Here is a 17,550-nt window from a genome sequence, read left to right on the forward strand (position 1 = left end):
TGGGGGCCGCGCAGCCTCCCGCCCGCAGGGGCGGCCCGCAGGGCCCAGGCCAACCGCGCCGTCGCCATGACAACCAAACCTGCTCGCCCCCCCACAAGTGACCGTCTGTCCAGAGCTCCTGGCTCTGGGGGCCTCTTAACCTACGGCGGGGCGGGGCTGGGACTGCCGGGGCGGGGCGCCGACGGGGGCCGCGGAGTCGCCTCCGGGTGCGTTTGAGGAGGGTCAGGCCATGGGTCAGAAGGCGGCGCCGACAGGATCCCCGCCCCTGGGGTGGGGGGATGGAACCCACTAGCGAGAGTCACGAGGCTGAGATAAACGGTGGCTGGGTGTCTTTAATTTGCTGCCAAGGCCGGTTCCAGGAAGGGCTCAGGGGACCCACAGGTGGATTTGGCTCTCTGCGGGGTCTTGAATGATTAAGGGGGAGTCTGATTAGGGCAAGAGGGGAGAGCAGGTTGCAGTTGACGCCTGGCTGAGGGAGGAGACTGGAGGGAGACGTGGGGGAAGAGTGAAAGCGTGGAGGGCGGGGATGCCTCCGTCCTGTTGGAGTTCAAAGAAGATGGAATCACGAGGTTACCAGAGTTTGCCAAACGCCAGCCACTGGGTACCACCTTGAAGAATTTTGTCATATCTTCAAATCGCCCCTTATTAGTGTTCCAGTTTTTCTTTAAACTTTTTTTTTTTTGCCAGAGAAACCAAATGTTATAGTATGGTATAATGAAATTAACATTCTGAATTATGAAAAAATATGACATATGCCTTCTTACTTCCTTTAGCAGCCCCCCCATCCCCCATCACCCCCAGTGCAAGCGTCCATCACCTCCCACTTCTGTTATCTCAATCCTCTGCTAATTAGACTTCCTGCTTCCACCCTTGCCCCTTCAGTCGACTCTTCAATGAGCGGCTAGAATTAATCCTGTGACCTGGCAGTCCAGCGGTTAAGACTCCGCCTTCCAATGCAGGGGGTGCGGGTTCAATCCCTGGTCGGGGAGCTAAGATCCCACATGTCTCGGGGCCAAAAAAACAAAATATAAAAACCAGAAGCAGTATTGTAACAAATTCAGCAAAGACTTTTTAAAAAAAATGAACTTCTTAATTTTAAAATTTATCCACATCAGGATTGTAACTAGAAGGCCATTATCACTCGAAAGAAAGTCTTACAAATAAAGAGAGAACAAAATGTTATAAATTCCAGCTGGTTAGTGTCGTCTGCTTCTCTTGGGAACAAAGAATGTTAGCAAGCACCAGGTGGTAGAGGTCCCCTAGCACACTGTGAGACTTTCTCCAAGGTAGAATAATAGTTGCTGACACATGCAGAACGCCAGGCGCTGTGCAAAGCACTTCACACATAGTAACTCATTTAATCCTTACAGTGACTCCAGAATCGGTATTATTATTACATCCATTTTATAGACGAGGAAGTTGAGGCACAAAAATATGTGAGGGACAAGGTCATTGAGTTTGTAAGCAGTGGAGCTGGTCTTTGAAGCAAAGCAGTTTTGCTCGCGATCCATGCTCTTAAGCAAGATTTGAAAAGGACTTGAAAACTCTCACAGGATGTGATTCATTGTTGCTTAATACCGTATCCCCTGTGCTGCCTATAAACACCTGGTGTGCTAACAGTTGTACATATCCTGCCCTCGGGTACACTCTATCCCGGTGGGGTCCCACCCTCTGTCTTTACAGAGGGCGGTGAAATCATCTGTAGAGGGGAGGTGACTTGGCCAAGGTCACACAGCTTGTTAGTGTCATGGCTGGACCCTTGACATCCTGAGTTCCTACCCCCTGCTCTTTCCTCCCTTTCGTACAGCTCTGTGTTCCCTGTGCTGGGTGTCAGGCTCTGCCTGAACGGGGAGCAGCGGTCTGGGCTCTTCTCTCCTGGGTATCCCAGAGGATGCTGCGTGAGTGCACTGACCCTGCCAAGGATCCCCCACCAAAACACACGTTCGCGTGAACACGTACACGAGCAGGCACACACACACACAGCACAGCACATGCACGCACCGTCCTGGGCAGGAGACTCCTGGCAGGGGGAGACGGGAGCTGACCTCTGTGACCTCCTCCATTGACTTTTCCGTTTTCCTACTTAGAAATCCTGAGTTCCAACAGAGTGAAGCAATGGCAGGGGGGGTGTGTACCCCTTGCCCTGAGGGGCCACCTCCAGGGCCTTCGTTCTCTTCTCTCTTTACTGCTGCCCCTCCGATCCCCACACTTCCCAGAATCCACTAGAGGAGGTGGTCTTAACCCTTGGAGCCCAAATCATTTTCCTTCTTTCTGCTCTCAGAGACCCTCAACCTGAAATGTGCTTCCCCTTCCTGGTCTCTCCATCCAAACCCCTCGTCAGAGCGCCCACCCTCCCGGCCACGCTTTACTCAGATTTCCTCTTTCTGCGTCTCTCCTGCTTTTGCTGCTCTGGGTCTCTGCCCCTACCCTGGCCCCTCCTTGCTTCTTCCAACTAAAGCGTAAAGGACCCCTTTTAGGTCCTTTCCTCCCAGCTGCGGCTGAGTCCTGCTTCTTGCCAGGTTGGGGCCCCCGTGAGGGCAAGGATGGCCTCTCCCTTCAGACTGGGGCTTCCTGAGCGGGGGGCTGCTGTCTCCTTCCCAGACTGGTGGCTTCCTGAGGGCCCGCCAGGTCCAGTAGCCAACAGCATCCTCCCCATTTCCCCTGGGCCGGTGGGGCAGATATTGGCTGGGGAACTCCTTTCCTCTCCTTTGGGTTTCAGCCCAGAGGGCCGTGTCCCCAGGCAGCCAATGGGGCCCAGGGATACCCCGAGTAGATGATTAACTCCAGGCCGGGTGACCCTGGGGTCACTCTCCCCGGAGAAGGCCAGCCCGTGGTTGGGGAATTGGCCCGGCTTTCTGGAGGAGATGGCTGCGGGTATGGGGCCAACACCCCTACCTGACCCACCCGTCTGAACTGAAGGCCTACAGGATCATTGTTGGCCTATGGTTCCTGCTTGAATTTTATGTTTTCCCCTCTGAAGCTGGCTGATGTTTCGTCTTTCAGAGCAAAGCCTATTGTCAATGGGCCCAGAATCAGGCTCCTATCTTCTAATCAGGCCTCGGGTCCTCAAGATGCTGGGAGCAGACACAACCTTCCAACCCCTCTAGACACTCCCCTCAGCAGGGGCCTCAGCCCTGGGCACAGGGGCTGGTTTGAAGGACCAAGGTTTTCCCTCCCATGAGAGTCCTCCTTGACTGCCACTTAGTACAGGTGGGCATGGAGGTGACAGGAATCTGGGCAGGTGAGGGTTGATAGCTGACCGTCCCAATCACAGCACCAGAGGGGACATACACACAGATACACAAAGTACACAAAAGTAGAGACCCACGCCACCCTTTGAGATGCACACAGATACACAGGTGTGTAGACACACAAGCGTACAGAGATACACAGAGTATATAACATGGAGAGCTCCAGCATCCATAGTCACACAGATACATATGTGCACATAGAGAGATACACGTGTGTAGACACACAGGTATACAGAGAGACACAGGTCCACTCAGACACACATATGCATACAGAATTGTGTACATTTGTGGAGGCTTTCTCAGTGACTGTGTCATACATAGAAACACACACACGTTTACATGGAAGGATACTGAGAACACAAAACTATATAGCCAATTGTAGTCATTGACAACCACAGGGATATTTAGATCTGGAGATACAAATGTACACAGACTTGTGTACACACACACACTACATACAGAGTTAGAAGCAGAACCCACTTCTCCCCGAGACCATACCCATCTACCCATGTACAGAGGCACACAGCCATACTCATTCATATGCTCGGATGGCATCTGGCATGTGAGAGGTGCCCAGTAGTTATTTATTGGATAAACGAATGAAGAGAGGACAGAGAGAAAGAAGCAGAGCCTGTGGAAAGAAAAGGCTGGCTTCATGGTTTGTGGGGTCTGTGGAATCTGTGTCCGTGAGCTTGGCCCTAGGATTGCCCAGGCAGCCCCAAGGCGGCCCTCTCCACCAGTGAGGAGCACACAGTATGTGCCAGGTACTGAACTAGGTGCTCTGAGGAAGCTGTCCCTTTTTTTTTTTTTTGGCTGGAAGTCAGGAGGCCTGGGGTCTGCCACTTCCTAGGATGCAAAGGTTTGGGCAAGGCTTTTAACTTCTATGAGCCTCAGTTTTCTCACCTGTAAAATGGGGGAAAGAAAACTTAATCTCATTGAATTGTGGTGAGGATGTAAAGTTCTCTGTGGGCATGCAGTCAGCCAAATTCTCGCAAACATTATAGGACAAACAACCTGGTTTCTTCAACAAATAAGTTGCAAGGAAAGAGTAGGAAGGGAAGGATGAACCTATAGATCAAAAGAAGCATTTTAAAAGCCTCTTTTCATCCTTATTTGGATTCTGATTCAAACAAACCATAAAATATTAGACGATCAGGAAAATTTGAGCGCAAAGATACTTGACATATTAATTTTTTAGATGTGATATGATTGTTAATGTTTTAAAAATGATTCCATATCTTTTTTTTGTTTTTAACATCTTTATTGGGGTATAATTGCTTTACAATGGTGTGTTAGTTTCTGCTTTACAACAAAGTGAATCAGCCATACATATACACATGTTCCCATATCTCCTCCCTCTTTCGTCTCCCTCCCTCCCACCCTCCCCATCCCACCCCTCCAGGCAGTCACAAAGCACCGAGCTGATCTCCCTGTGCTATGCGGCTGCTTCCCACTAGCTATCTACCTTACATTTGGTAGTGTATATATGTCCATGCCTCTCTCTCGCTGATTCCATATTTTTTGTATACGTACTGAATATTTATACATGAAAAGATAAGATGCCTTGAATTTTCTTCAAAATAACCCAGGAGAAGGGAAAGCAAGGTGGGGGAACAGAGCCACAATGAGTTAGGAGTTGCTACTTGTTGAAGCTGGATGATGGATACAGGGGATTCACTATACAATCTCCCAACTTTTATGAATGCTTGGACGTTTGCAAAATAAAAGATTCAATGAATTCCTATACGTGCATGTTCCCAGTCTGACATAATGTAAACACTTAGTAAAGCTAGTTTTCTCCTTCCAGGCATAGTTTTCCTCCAAGGTATAAATATGTGAAATACTAAATACTCTACAAATACACAGTACAACGTGGAGGAGGAAACCCACAGATTTATGGCTATAAGATTTTCAGTTCCAAATGTGCCATGAACCTCTTGTCCAGCAGGGGGCTCCCTACTCCCTGCCTCTCTCTCGCTGTTGCCCCGGGGGTTTGTTAAAGGGAATAGACAACCGGACTTCAGGGAGGTAATCTGAGACTTGTTCGCCCATCTCTTTACTTGGCTGCCTTGTGAGTAAACTCTTTCTCGGCTGCGAACCATGGCATCTCAGCGTTTGGTTTGCTGTGCGTTGGCCAACGGACCTGCTTTGCTTGGGCACACTCTCCTTATCAGGAATCACCATTCATCAAGTTACGTTGATGTTACCGGAAACAAAAATGAGCACTCAGAGGTGGTATCCGACCCATTCTCCGGTCTTTAGTCTGATCTGCTTGGAAGATGGCGCCAAGCCTCCCTTTTACATTCATGTCTTCATCTCTCCTGTCCACCGTGCTGTCCTCGGTCTCCGTTCCTTCTTCCTTTGTTATGTAAGGTCTAGGTGTCCCTCCCGGAGGCCTCTGTTGTGCCCTCAGGGGTGTCCCCGAGTCCAGAACGTTAGCACACCCCATCATTTAACCGGAGAGCAGTGCTCGCAGTGTACTACGGGACCTCCAGGAGCTGAGAGAGGTCTGGGGACAGAACGAAGCCATGAGAGTCCCTTGGAGTTTTAGGAATCGTTCCGGGTTCTTCCAGAGCACGGTATGGCCAACACGAGGAGTCACGAGCCCTGGGCTTGAATCCCACATCCAATTCTCCTTCACGGTGTGACCTTGGACCAGCCCTTAGACTACTGAACACGTTTCCTTATTGTTAATCAGGAGAGAGTAATCCTTAGTTCACAAGGTCAGGGTGAAGATGCAACAAGCTCTGTGGAGACCATGAAGATGATGACAATGTTTCCATTAATACTTGTGGTGGCCTCTTCCCAGAGAACCACCACCCCTCTTCCCCTATTGCAACAGGCAGGCAGCCTCTTTTCTGAACACTGCTGTCCTTCGATTATTGTTCCCCTTTATTTTTAATTCTCTGACTCTGAGGGGTTCGGTACAACAGCCATTAACCACATGTGTCTGTTCATTACTTGAAATGTGGCTGGTTTGAATTGAGATGTGCTTTTTTAAAAAAAATTTTAATTTTTATTTTGTTATTGAAGTATAGTTGATTTACAATGCTGTGTTGGTTTCAGGTGTACAACAGAGTGATTCAGTTGTATATATTATATATTCTTATATCATTCAGTTATATGTACATATTCTTTTTCAGATTCTCTTCCATTACAGGTTATTACAAAATATTGAGTATGGTTCCCTGTGCTATACAGGGATCTGTAACCGAAAACGGGGTCTGGCTGCTTGCCGCTCAAAAGCCAATAACGAGGGACTTCCCTGCTGGCACAGTGGTTAAGAATCCGCCTGCCAATGCAGAGGACACGGGTTCGAGCCCTGGTCCGGGAAGATCCCACATGCTGCGGAGCAACTAAGCCGGGGCGCCACAACTACTGAGCCTGCGCTCTAGAGCCCGCGAGTCACAACTACGGAGCCCACGTGCCGCAACTACTGAAACCCGCGTGCCTAGAGCCCGTGCTCCGCAACAAGAGAAACCACTGCAATGAGAAGCCTGCGCACAGCAACGAAGAGTAGTCCCTGCTCGCCACAACTAGAGAAAGCCCCCGTACAGCAATGAAGACCCAACACAGCCAAAATAAATTAAAAAAAAAAAGGAATAGATTATCAGCAGTGCAGGAGAGATGATGCACACAGGCAGGCATGCATCTGATAGGGACATTTTCTCTGAGATGATAGAAGGAAACAGAGGGAGAGAAAAAGCAGGATTTGTCCATAACTCTATGATAGGAAGGGTCTTTCTTAAGTTTATAATCTCTAGGTATTGGGGATATTTAGGAAGGCTACTATAATAATAGCAAATTCTGGGAATTCCCTGGTGGTGCAGTGGTTAGGACTCAGTGCTTTCATTGCCATAAGCACATGATACGTATTAACTTACTTAATTCTCACATAAAGCCATGAAGTGAGGCTTTACCTTTTTTTGTTTTTGGCTGCCCCACGCAGCTTACAGATCTTAGTTCCCCAACCAGGGATCGAACCTGCGCCCTCGGAAGTAAAAGTGGAGTCCTAACCACTAGGCAACCACGGAATTCCCACCATTATTAAAGAGATCCTAGGAGGCTGGTTTCAGACAAGTGGAGGTAAGGTGCTTTCAGGGTATAGGCAGGGCTTCCTAGCAGACAACTGGAAAAGGGGCCTGGAGCTCAGGAGAGAGGTCTGGGCAGGAGAGGTATGGAGAGGGTGGTGGATGAGACCCCTGATCCTGGGCATGAGCTGCCAGGGAGGGCTGTAGAAAGGGGAGAGGTTGGAGGGGTTCCAGAGTAGGAGGCCAGTCAGGAGTCACCAAGAATCCACAGGTGGTGATGTTTGAAGAAGGAAAGGGCAGCTCACACTGTAGATGCCCCAAAGCCTGAGAAAAGGCCATTGGCTTTGGGCTTCCCTGGTGGCGCAGTGGTTGAGAGTCTGCCTGCCGATGCAGGGGACACAGGTTCGTGCCCCAGTCCAGGAAGATCCCACATGCCGCGGAGCCACTGGGCCCGTGAGCCATGGCCCCTGAGCCTGTGCGTCCGGAGCCTGTGCTCTGCAACGGGAGAGGCCACAACAGTGAGAGGCCCGTGTACCGCAAAAAAAAAAAAAAAAAAGGCCACTGGCTTCACTCATTAGTGAGTTTTCTGTTTCAGTGGGGTGGTGGGGAGGTAGGGTGGGGGAACCAGGTGGCAGAGGGTTGGGGAGAGGTATGGGATGAGACCATAGCATGGAACTCCTGGGGAAATTGAGGCTGGAGAAAGAAGCAGGGCTACAGTACTCAAAGTATGGTCTGTGGCATCACCTGGGAGATGGTTAGAGATGCCCTATCTGGGGCCCACTCTAGGCCTACTGAGTGAGAATCTGCTTTTTAATGAGATCCCCAGGGGATTTTATGGGCATTAAAGTCTGAAAAGTAGTGGAGCAGAGATGTGGGCTGGTCCCTAGAGGTCAGGAAAGGTGGCTTTCTATATGGGGATGTCCCTAGTGAGTTTGAGGAGGTGAAGAGGGAGAGGTGAAGACACTGGGGTGAGGACTGAGGCTTGTTGTGTGTGCGTTTATGGCTGGGCAGGGGTTAGGTGTTGTGTGGGACTCATGGTTAAGGTAGTGTGGTGCTACGTGGAACAGTATTTCCATGTCGCGTGGCTGAAAGCTCTGTGTGTTCTCCAGAGGAGAGAGGAGTGTGTGTGTGTGTGTATGTGTGTGGTGGCACGTGTGAAGGTGAGATGTGGGACAGTATGTGTGTTTTTTATACATCAGAAAGGTCAACTAATGGAAATTTCATACGGTTCGTCCTAAGATGTGCATGTCCAGAGGTGAGGTTAATGTGTAGGTAGGGGATTGTGGGGCCTTAGGGCTCAGGAAACTGTCCTAAGGATGAATAGTCAGCCTCCGGGGCTCAGGGAACTCAGGGCGTATGTCCACACCCCAAAATACTTTTCTGGTCCTCAGTGGCTGGCGGAGACGGATTCCGCTGTGTGCCCGCAGGCTGTAATTACACACTAGTGCCACGAGAGGGCAACGCCGGCCCGGCCACGCGGTACGAGATCCTGGTGAGTCCCGGACTGGCCGCGTCCAGTCCGCCCGCAGTGCCCACATCCTCGAAGTAAAGAGATCCGCGCGAGGGGCCGGTGGGAACGCACCCTGGGCGGTGGGTCTGGGGGTGGGGTACTCCCGGCTCTCTCGTGCCAAGACTTACGCCCCTCCCCCCGAGCTCTGGCCGCCCCCACCCGCAGCCAGCACCCTCCCAGAGCCACCCCATCTTCGCGTGCCTCTCTCGGATCCCTTACTCCAACCCTCTTCCCTGAAAACCCAGCCCGCAGGTCAGGGAGTGAGGGTACGGTCAAAGAGGGGAGGCAGGGGCCAAGGCATTGAAAGGAGTGGGGGTATTATTTGGGGCAAAGATGGGAGGAGGGGTCTCAGGCAACCTCAGTCGGGACGGGACGCATTAATGGAGCTCCCACTGGGTACCCGGTAGGGCGCTGGGCGAGTAGAGACGGGGATCGGGCACGGTCCTTGCCTTGATCTGGGCTCAGACGCGCGGGTTCCGGTCCCAGCCTCAGAGACTGGCCTCGGGCTGACTTTGAATAGGATTTTCGCTCCCTCCCACGCAGGGATGGATCCTCTGTTTCCGTCTTCCCAGCAGGGAGAAAACTCGCTTCCCTCACTACCTTACTGGTTGTTTTGCCTCCGACTGAGAAACCTCAGGGAAAGTACAAATGTTCCTCGACTGGACTGTTAGTGTGGTGGGCAGGCAAAGGGGAGGGAAGGGCACAGCCCAGGGTGGGTTGAGGCCAGTACCGTGGGTGAGGATTAAACAGACCTGGGGAGCCACTGAGGGATATTGAGGAGGAGAGTGGCCAGATCCCAGCCGGGTTCTTGGAAGAAGGAAGGGATGTGGGATGGGGTGGGAGGAGTGGGAGTGGTGGATCCCAGGCAGAGAGGCCAGGGTCCTGACAGTGGGAATGGAAAGAGGAGCTGGTGGTTATAATTAGCATATACCTTTTTAAAAAAATAAAACATTTTTCATTATAAAAGTAATTTAGGGAAACAACTGAAAAACTGGATAAACAAAACCCACCTAGTCTAGTAATACAGCTGCTGTTTGCATTTGGTCTGTCTCCTTCCAGGCTTTTTTTATATATTTCTAAAACATGGCTGTGTTATTGTGTACATATTAATTTTCCTGAGTTTTCATTTATCAGGATGTCACGAACATTTTTCATATTACTTCCTGCATTCGTTTCCTAGGGTTGCCTTAACAAAGGACCACAAACTGGGTGGCTTAAAACTGCAGAAACTTATTGTCTCACAGTTCTGAAGGCTAGAAATCGATCAAGGTGTCAGCAGGCCATGCTGTCTCTGAAATTGGTAAGGAAGAAGCCTTCCTTGCCTCTTCTAACTTTTGGTGTTTGCTGGCAATCCTTGGCATTCTTTGCCTTGTATCAATAGATGCATCCCTCCGATCTCTGCTTCCACCGTCACCTGACAATCTTCTCCCTGTGTGTCTCCTCTTCTTATAAGGACACCAGTCCTACTGGATTTTTTAAAAAATTGTTTATTTATTTAAGCTGCACTGGGTCTTAGTTGTGGCACACGGGATCTTCCTTGCAGCATGCTGGCTCTTTAGTTGTAGCATGCGGGCTCTTAGTTGCGGCATGCATGCGGGATCTAGTTCCCCAACCAGGGATTGAACCCAGGCCCCCTGCATTGAGAGCGTGGAGTCTTACCCACTGGACCACTGGGGAAGTCCCAGTCATATTGGATTAAGTGCCACCCTATTCCCGTATGACCTCATCTTAACTAATCACATCTACAACGATCCTATTTCCCAATAAGGTCACATTCTGGGGTACAGGGGTTAGAATTTCAACGTATCTTTTTGGGGACACAATTCAACCGATAACACTTCCTAACTCGGCCTTGTAGTGACTGCCTAAGATTTCAACAAGGGTAAAATTCCCTCACTTACTTAATTTTCTATTATTAAACACTTGATTTGCGTCCAGTTTCTATATGATTATAAACAACGTCCTGATTAGCGCTTTACGCATTAAAATTTCCTCATATTGTTGAATGACATTTTTTAAGGATCAATATTCAGAAAAGTTTAGGAAATGTTTTAATTATGTTATTGGTTTGGGGAGAGGTCTGGTGTGGAGAGAGGAAGCAAAGAGAAGCAAAATGAAGAAAAGAAGAATTACGCATAGGTCCATCGGCCAGAGATAGTTTCCACCAGCCTGCCGTATATTTTCATATACACTTACTACCCTTAATTTTTTCCCTAGTTTAGATGTTATTGCAGGTAACATTTCGGATCCTGATTTTCCCGCTTGACATTAGATCCTAGACAGCTTCTCATCCCATAGACTTCATAACCATGTTTTGGGTGATTGCATGGTATGCAATAGGAATATTTTAAAATTTAATATTGAATATGCTATTATTAGATATTTATAATGCCTCCAAGCTTTTATTATTATAAATAGACCGTGGTACACATTTTTTGTGCTTAGATTTCTTTTATTTCTTTCTTTATTTATTTAGGCTGTGTTGCGTCTTCGTCGGTGCGCGCGGGCTTTCTCTAGTTGCCACGAGCGGGAGCTACTCTTCGTTGTGGTGCGCCGGCTTCTCATTGAGGTGGCTTCCCTTGTTGCAGAGCACGGGCTCTAGGTGCGCGAGCATCAGTAGTTGCAGCACGTGGCCTCAGTAGCTGTGGTGCATGGGCTCCGAGGCATGTGGGATCTTCCCGGACCAGTGATTGAACCCGTGTCCCCTGCATTGGCAGGCGGATTCTTAACCACTGGACCACCAGGGAAGTCCCTGGGCTTAGATTTCTAAATTGAGTTTATTTCAGTCAGTGCCCAGAAACGGAATTTCTGGGTCAAGTACGTGAATAATTTTAATGCTCTTCAGTCTTTGGAAGTTGCTTTTCTTTTTATTTCCGATGAAAATATAATTGATGTACAATATCATATAAGTTACAGTTGTACAATACAGTGATCAACATTTTCAAAATATGTTTATTTATTTATTTTTGGCTGAGTTGGGTCTTAGTTGCTGCATGCGGGATCTTTCCTCGCAGCGTGCAGCCTCCTCTCTAGTTGTGGCATTCCGGTTTTCTCTCTCTAGTGAGGTGTGGGGCAGGGGCTCTAGGAGGCGCGGGCTCCGTAGTTGCTGCGCTCTCGGACTTAGTTGCCCGACTAGGGATCAAACCGGCATCCCCTGCATTGCAAGGCAGATTCTTTACAACTGGACCACCAGGGAAGTCCCTGGAAGTTGCTTTTCGAAAGGGTTGTACCAATATACACCCTCATCAGCCATGAAGGAGTGTCTATTTGTCAGCACTTTTGTCAGCAGTGAGTTTTACCTGTTTTTTTAAGTTTTGAAATCTTACCAGGTAAAATATTGTCCCATTTTGTCTTTTTTGTAACCGATGATGCTAAACTATTTGTTCTAATGTTGCTTTTCCTCTTTTGGAGTTGTCTGTTCACGGCCATTTATCTTTTGGGCATTCTACTGTTTTACTTAGAGATTTGTACATTCATTTTACACATAAAATATACTAACCTTTTGTCATAACGACCATAAGGATGATTTCTTTTTTAGTCTGTTGACTTTCATTTGAAAAGAAATAGTTACCGAGAAATGCAAATCAAAACAAGAGTGAGATGCCACCTTACACCCATCAGGATGGCTACTATCAAAACCCCAAGAAAATAGCAATTGTTGGTGAGGGTGTGGAGAAATTGGAATCTTTGTGCACTGTTGGTGGGAATGCAAAATGGTGTAGCCACTATGGAAACAATATGGCAGTTCCTCAAAAAAATTAAGACGGGAAATTTTATGTTATGTGTATATTACTATAATTATAAAAAAACACAAAACCTAGGGAAGCCGAAAATATAACACTAAAAAAGTTATTGAGTTCTGTGTGAAGTATTTTTGTATGCTGGGCACGGAGATTATAAAAACAGGAAGACATCAAGGTACCCAAGCACCACGAAGATCGAAGTAGAAAGCACCGTCCCAATGCAGTTTCATGTCTGCTTTGATAGAGGGTTGAGCAGCCGGGGTTCAGGGAGCAGTCAGGGGTGACAGCTGACCCAGAGTGGGTGAGTGGTGGGGTGGGGGTCAAGTTCCTTGTGTAAGTAAAGCTGGAACAGCTTAGGCGTTAGTCTGGCAGAGGGAGGAGGTCTGAGTCGCAATTTCGGCTATGCTTTTATGACACGCACACACGCTTAATGCTTCCGTGGGCAAGGCTGTTGTTGACCTTTCTCTGTGATTTTTTCCAGTGGTTTTATGCTCATAAAGAGCTTTTCCCTCAAGAGGTCTGATGGTTCTGTTTCTTCCTGGTTTCCAGTGGTCCAGTCTATTTTTACATTTAACTCTTTGATCTACCTGGAAATTATTTTGGTGATTGATGGGGGGATAAAGGACCCCAATGGAAAGGCAAAGAGGCAGAAGGGGAGGCTGGGTGGCTACCAGGAGCCCTGCCTTCATTGCTCATCACCCTCTCTCCTCCCTGTGGTTCTTTTAGGTGATGGCTGGTGGGTGTGTGTGTGACCGAAGCCCTAGGTCATTGGAGGTGATGATCCAGTAAGACCACGTTGGCCTTGAAGTATGAGGGATGCAGAGCAGACTGCTGTAAGGACTTCCAGCATAGGGATTAAACAGGATGGGATGGAGGAGTATGTGCTATCTCTCCCTGCCCATCCCCTGCCACCCAAGCTGTCACTCTCTGCTCCCACTCGCCCCCTCCTTATAAATAATTTTATGTATCTGTTTGTTTGCTTGTTTGGATCTGTGCTCCTGCTAGACTGTAAGCTGCTGGAGGACGCACGCCTTGTCTCTCTTGCTCTCTGTTGTATTCCCAGTGCCGGGAATATTGGGTGAATGAAGGAAAGGAAAGAATGGCCTCTTTGAGCTGGCCCCGTGGGGCTGTAAGCAGGTAGGGATCCGGGAGTAACTGCCATTCCGAGCATCTGCTCCAAAGCCTGTGGGCAGATTGCTGGGCGAGGGACTGAGGATCCAGACCCTCCAGTCTGGGGCAGACCTGTTGTGTCTGGTTTTCTGGTCTGCATTCCATGGGGGGCAGGGAGGCTGAGGGGCTGGGAGTCTCCTTCCCACAGATGTTCTCTGTAGCTGAAGCCGGGGCACAGAGGCAGGGGTAGGAGACAGGGGCAGAGGCTGGGCCGGTGTCTGAGCCCAAAGGGACAGGGCTATGGGAGGCATGGGCTGAGTCATGGAGGCGGCTGCTCCTGAGGAAGCTTCCTGAGACATTCATTACAGCCAGGAGGAGAAGTAATTAAGCCAGAGAGCAGCAGGGGTTGGGGGAGAGGGACCTGATTTTCTCAGTAGGCTCCTGGTGTAATTAATCAGGGCAGAGGAAGGCAGAGCTCTGCACAGTCTGGGAATATCGATAATAGAAACGTGGCTTCACAGCCTCAGTCACCCACATCTGTGCTGACCACCAGAACAGCCGGGGCCCAAGGAATGTGATGGCATCTGGTTCCATGAGGCAGCCTGAGACAGAAGAAAGAGCTCAGGCCAGGGTTAGACTGGCCCGACCCACAGCCCCGGTATGGCCATTTACCTGCTGTGGGGCCTGGGGCAAGTTGCTTAACCTCTCTGAGCCTTAGTTTCCTTTATCAGCAGAATGGCACTAATAACACGGATCTCACAGGATTGCTCTGGGGATTAAATGTAAAATGCTTAGCAGTGCACCTAGCGTGCAGCAAACACATGTAGAGTTGGGATTCAAAAAGTAGTTTGTGGCAGCTGGGTGTGAGAATCCACACGGGAGCAGGTGACCGGGTGGGGAGTCCAGAACACGCAGGCTTTCCTGACGGGGTCCCGTGGTTCTGAGTCCTGGGGCAGGCAAAACAGCCTCGGGTATCGTCTAACAGGCACTCTGTACATTTTTTCCATTATTTGTGGTCCTTACAATGACCCTTGTAAGGGTGTTCTTATGCCCATTTACAGATGAGAAAACTGAGGCTCAGAGAGGCAAAATGGCTTGCTGAAAAACAGTGGGTTGTAGAGCTGGGATTCTAGTTTAAGCCTGCCTCGTGCCACAGTCCTCAAATGACCCTTTCCTTTAGTCTGCAAGGTTACAGAAACTTGGGGTACACAAGTCACAGGAAACCAAGTGACCCCATCCTGGGGTGAACCATGGGAGCGATGGGGCACCCAACCTCCTCCTCAGACACCCCACAGGCCGTCCTCCCCGGACATACACTTGGGCATGTGTCTTCAGGGGAGAAATTGCTGGACACTCACCTCTCTCTTTATGGGCCGAGGGGGTGTCTCCACCTCGTTACCTAATCCTGGTGAATCGTGGGTCTCTGCTCCTCTCAGGTCCTGAGTCTGGCCTCTGCTTTTTCCCTGCTGAGACCACAGCCCCACTGGGCGCTGGTCCTAACTTGGGCCCTCACTCGTGGCCAGAGGCTGGAAGGGGTGGGAGAGGCGGGCTGGACTTTGACACTGGGCCAGGGAGGTGGTGGTCGATTATACATCTTTTATTCTCATTTCTTTTGTTTGTTCTTGATTTTTTCAATTAGAACTTTTCTGATTATAAATACATATTCATTCTAAACTAGAAAAATTACAGAGAAGCACAAAGAAAAGAGCCACCTGTAATCCCATCCCAAGAGATAAAGCTCTTAACATTTGTTTTAATTTTAATTAAAAAATGTTTTATTGGAGTGTAGTTGATTTATGACGCTGTGTTAGTTTCAGGTAGACAGCAAAGTGTATCAGTTGACATATATTGACATTTTAATGTATAGAATATCCCTACAGGATTTCTTTCTAGAAATATTTCTTCCTAGAAATATATATATATTTACAGACTCAAAATCATTCTATATGAATTATTTTTGTACTCTGCTTCCCCCATGTAAGCATATGTCATAAACATTTCCATATCATTTAACGTTTTTCTAAAACGTGATTTTAATGGTTACATTAAAATAGTACATCTTTCCTATATACTGTATTTACCATTTTGGGGATTTGGGTTGTTTCCCTTACTGTGTGTGCGCTATTGTTAATTGCAGCTATGATGAGGATCCTGGTGCTTACCTCTGGATGTGTCCATTGGTTATGTTCACAGAAATGGAAACTCTGGTTGAAAGGTCATACACATTACCAGCCTTCTGAAAGTTCTCTTACAGTCTTTTTTTTTTTGATAAATTTATTTATTTATTTTTGGCTGTGTTGGGTCTTCGTTGCTGTGCACGGGCCCTCTCTAGCTGCAGCGAGTGGGGGCTACTCTTCATTGCGGTGCGTATGCTTCTCATTGTGGTGGCTTTTGTTGTGGAGCACGGGCTCTAGGCGAGCGGGCTTCAGTAGTTGTGGTGCGTGGGCTCAGTAGTTGTGGCTCGCAGGCTTAGCTGCTCCCGTGGCATGTGGGATCTTCCCTGACCAGGGCTCGAACCCACAACCCCTGCATTGGCAGGTGGATTCTTAACCACTGTGCCACCAGGGAAGTCCCTCTTTTATAGTCTTATCTCTGGTGTTTGCAAAGGGGCCTGGGCAGCACTGGGCATTATCATTAAAAAAATCTTTGCCAAAAATTTTTTTTTAAATTAATTTATTTATTTTATATTTATTTTTGCTGTGTTGGGTCTTCGTTTCTGTGCGAGGGCTTTCTCCAGTTGCGGTGAGCGGGGGCCACTCTTCATCGCGGTGCGCGGGCCTCTCACTGTCGCGGCCTCTCTTGTTGCGGAGCAGAGGCTCCAGACGCACAGGCTCAGTAGTTGTGGCGCACAGGCTTAGTTGCTCTGCGGCATGTGGGATCCTCCCAGACCAGGGCTCGAACCCGTGTCCCCTGCATTAGCAGGCGGATTCTCAACCACTGCGCCACCAAGGAACCCCTGCCAAAATTTTTTAATAGAAAAAAAAAGTATCTGTTTTAATTTGCATTTCTTTGATTAATAGTGGAATTGAATCAATTCACATTTGTGAGTCATTTGTGCATTGCCCTTCCTTACTTTTTAAAATAGGCGTCTCTGTGATTCTCACCGACTTATGTAACCCGACTGGATTTAATTAAGAGCAAAATCGAGATTTAACGACCTTGCCAGTTGAGACTAGACTTAGATAATCAGTATCGGTAACCTCAGAGCCGACTTGGTGCCTGACACCCAGACAGATGTGGCAGTGCCGAGGCTGGTCTGGGAGCCGCCTTCCTGGCTGTGCCTCAGTTTCTCCATCGGTAAACCGAGGAGGCTGGACTAACCAGCTGGTGTCTTATGAGGAGGCCGGTGCAGGCTCTGGGTTCAGCCAGCACCAGGTTCAAATCCATGTGCTAAGGTTTTCAACTTCTCTGAGTCAGCAGTTTCCACCTCTGTAACTCGGGGCTAGTAACAATGCCTCCCTCACTCAATTGCTGGAGAAATGAAATCAGGTGATAAGGGTGCTCCTCAGGCAGCCCTGTGCCCCAGCTAAGCCTTGGTCAAGTTGATATTATTTTGATTATTATTATTACTGGTAGTAGTAGCCTCAGCAGCAGCGGTAATATTTAGGAATTCCTGTTGAGTCTCTTGCTTCCACCCATGGGGAATCCAGGTCAAGACGTGGATCCCACAAGGGAAGGAGGCCGGGACAGCCAGGTGTTCTTGCGGCAGCCAGGCTGATGGCCACGGTCCGGGCGGTGGGGAGAGGAAGGAAGCAGGGCTGACCGAGCAGCAGTGGATAGCAACGGGAGAGGCGCTGGAGGGGCTCTGGCCTCGCCTGGGTTGGAGCTCCACTGACAGGGATCCCGTCACTTTTCCTGGCTCCGCGGAGCGATCGGAGGTGGTGGGGTGTCGGGGAGTGGCGGTC

The sequence above is a fragment of the Neophocaena asiaeorientalis genome, unplaced genomic scaffold, assembly GCF_003031525.2.
Source record: "Neophocaena asiaeorientalis asiaeorientalis breed wild unplaced genomic scaffold, Neophocaena_asiaeorientalis_V1.1 scaffold30, whole genome shotgun sequence".
In the NCBI taxonomy this organism is placed as follows: Eukaryota; Metazoa; Chordata; class Mammalia; order Artiodactyla; family Phocoenidae; genus Neophocaena; species Neophocaena asiaeorientalis.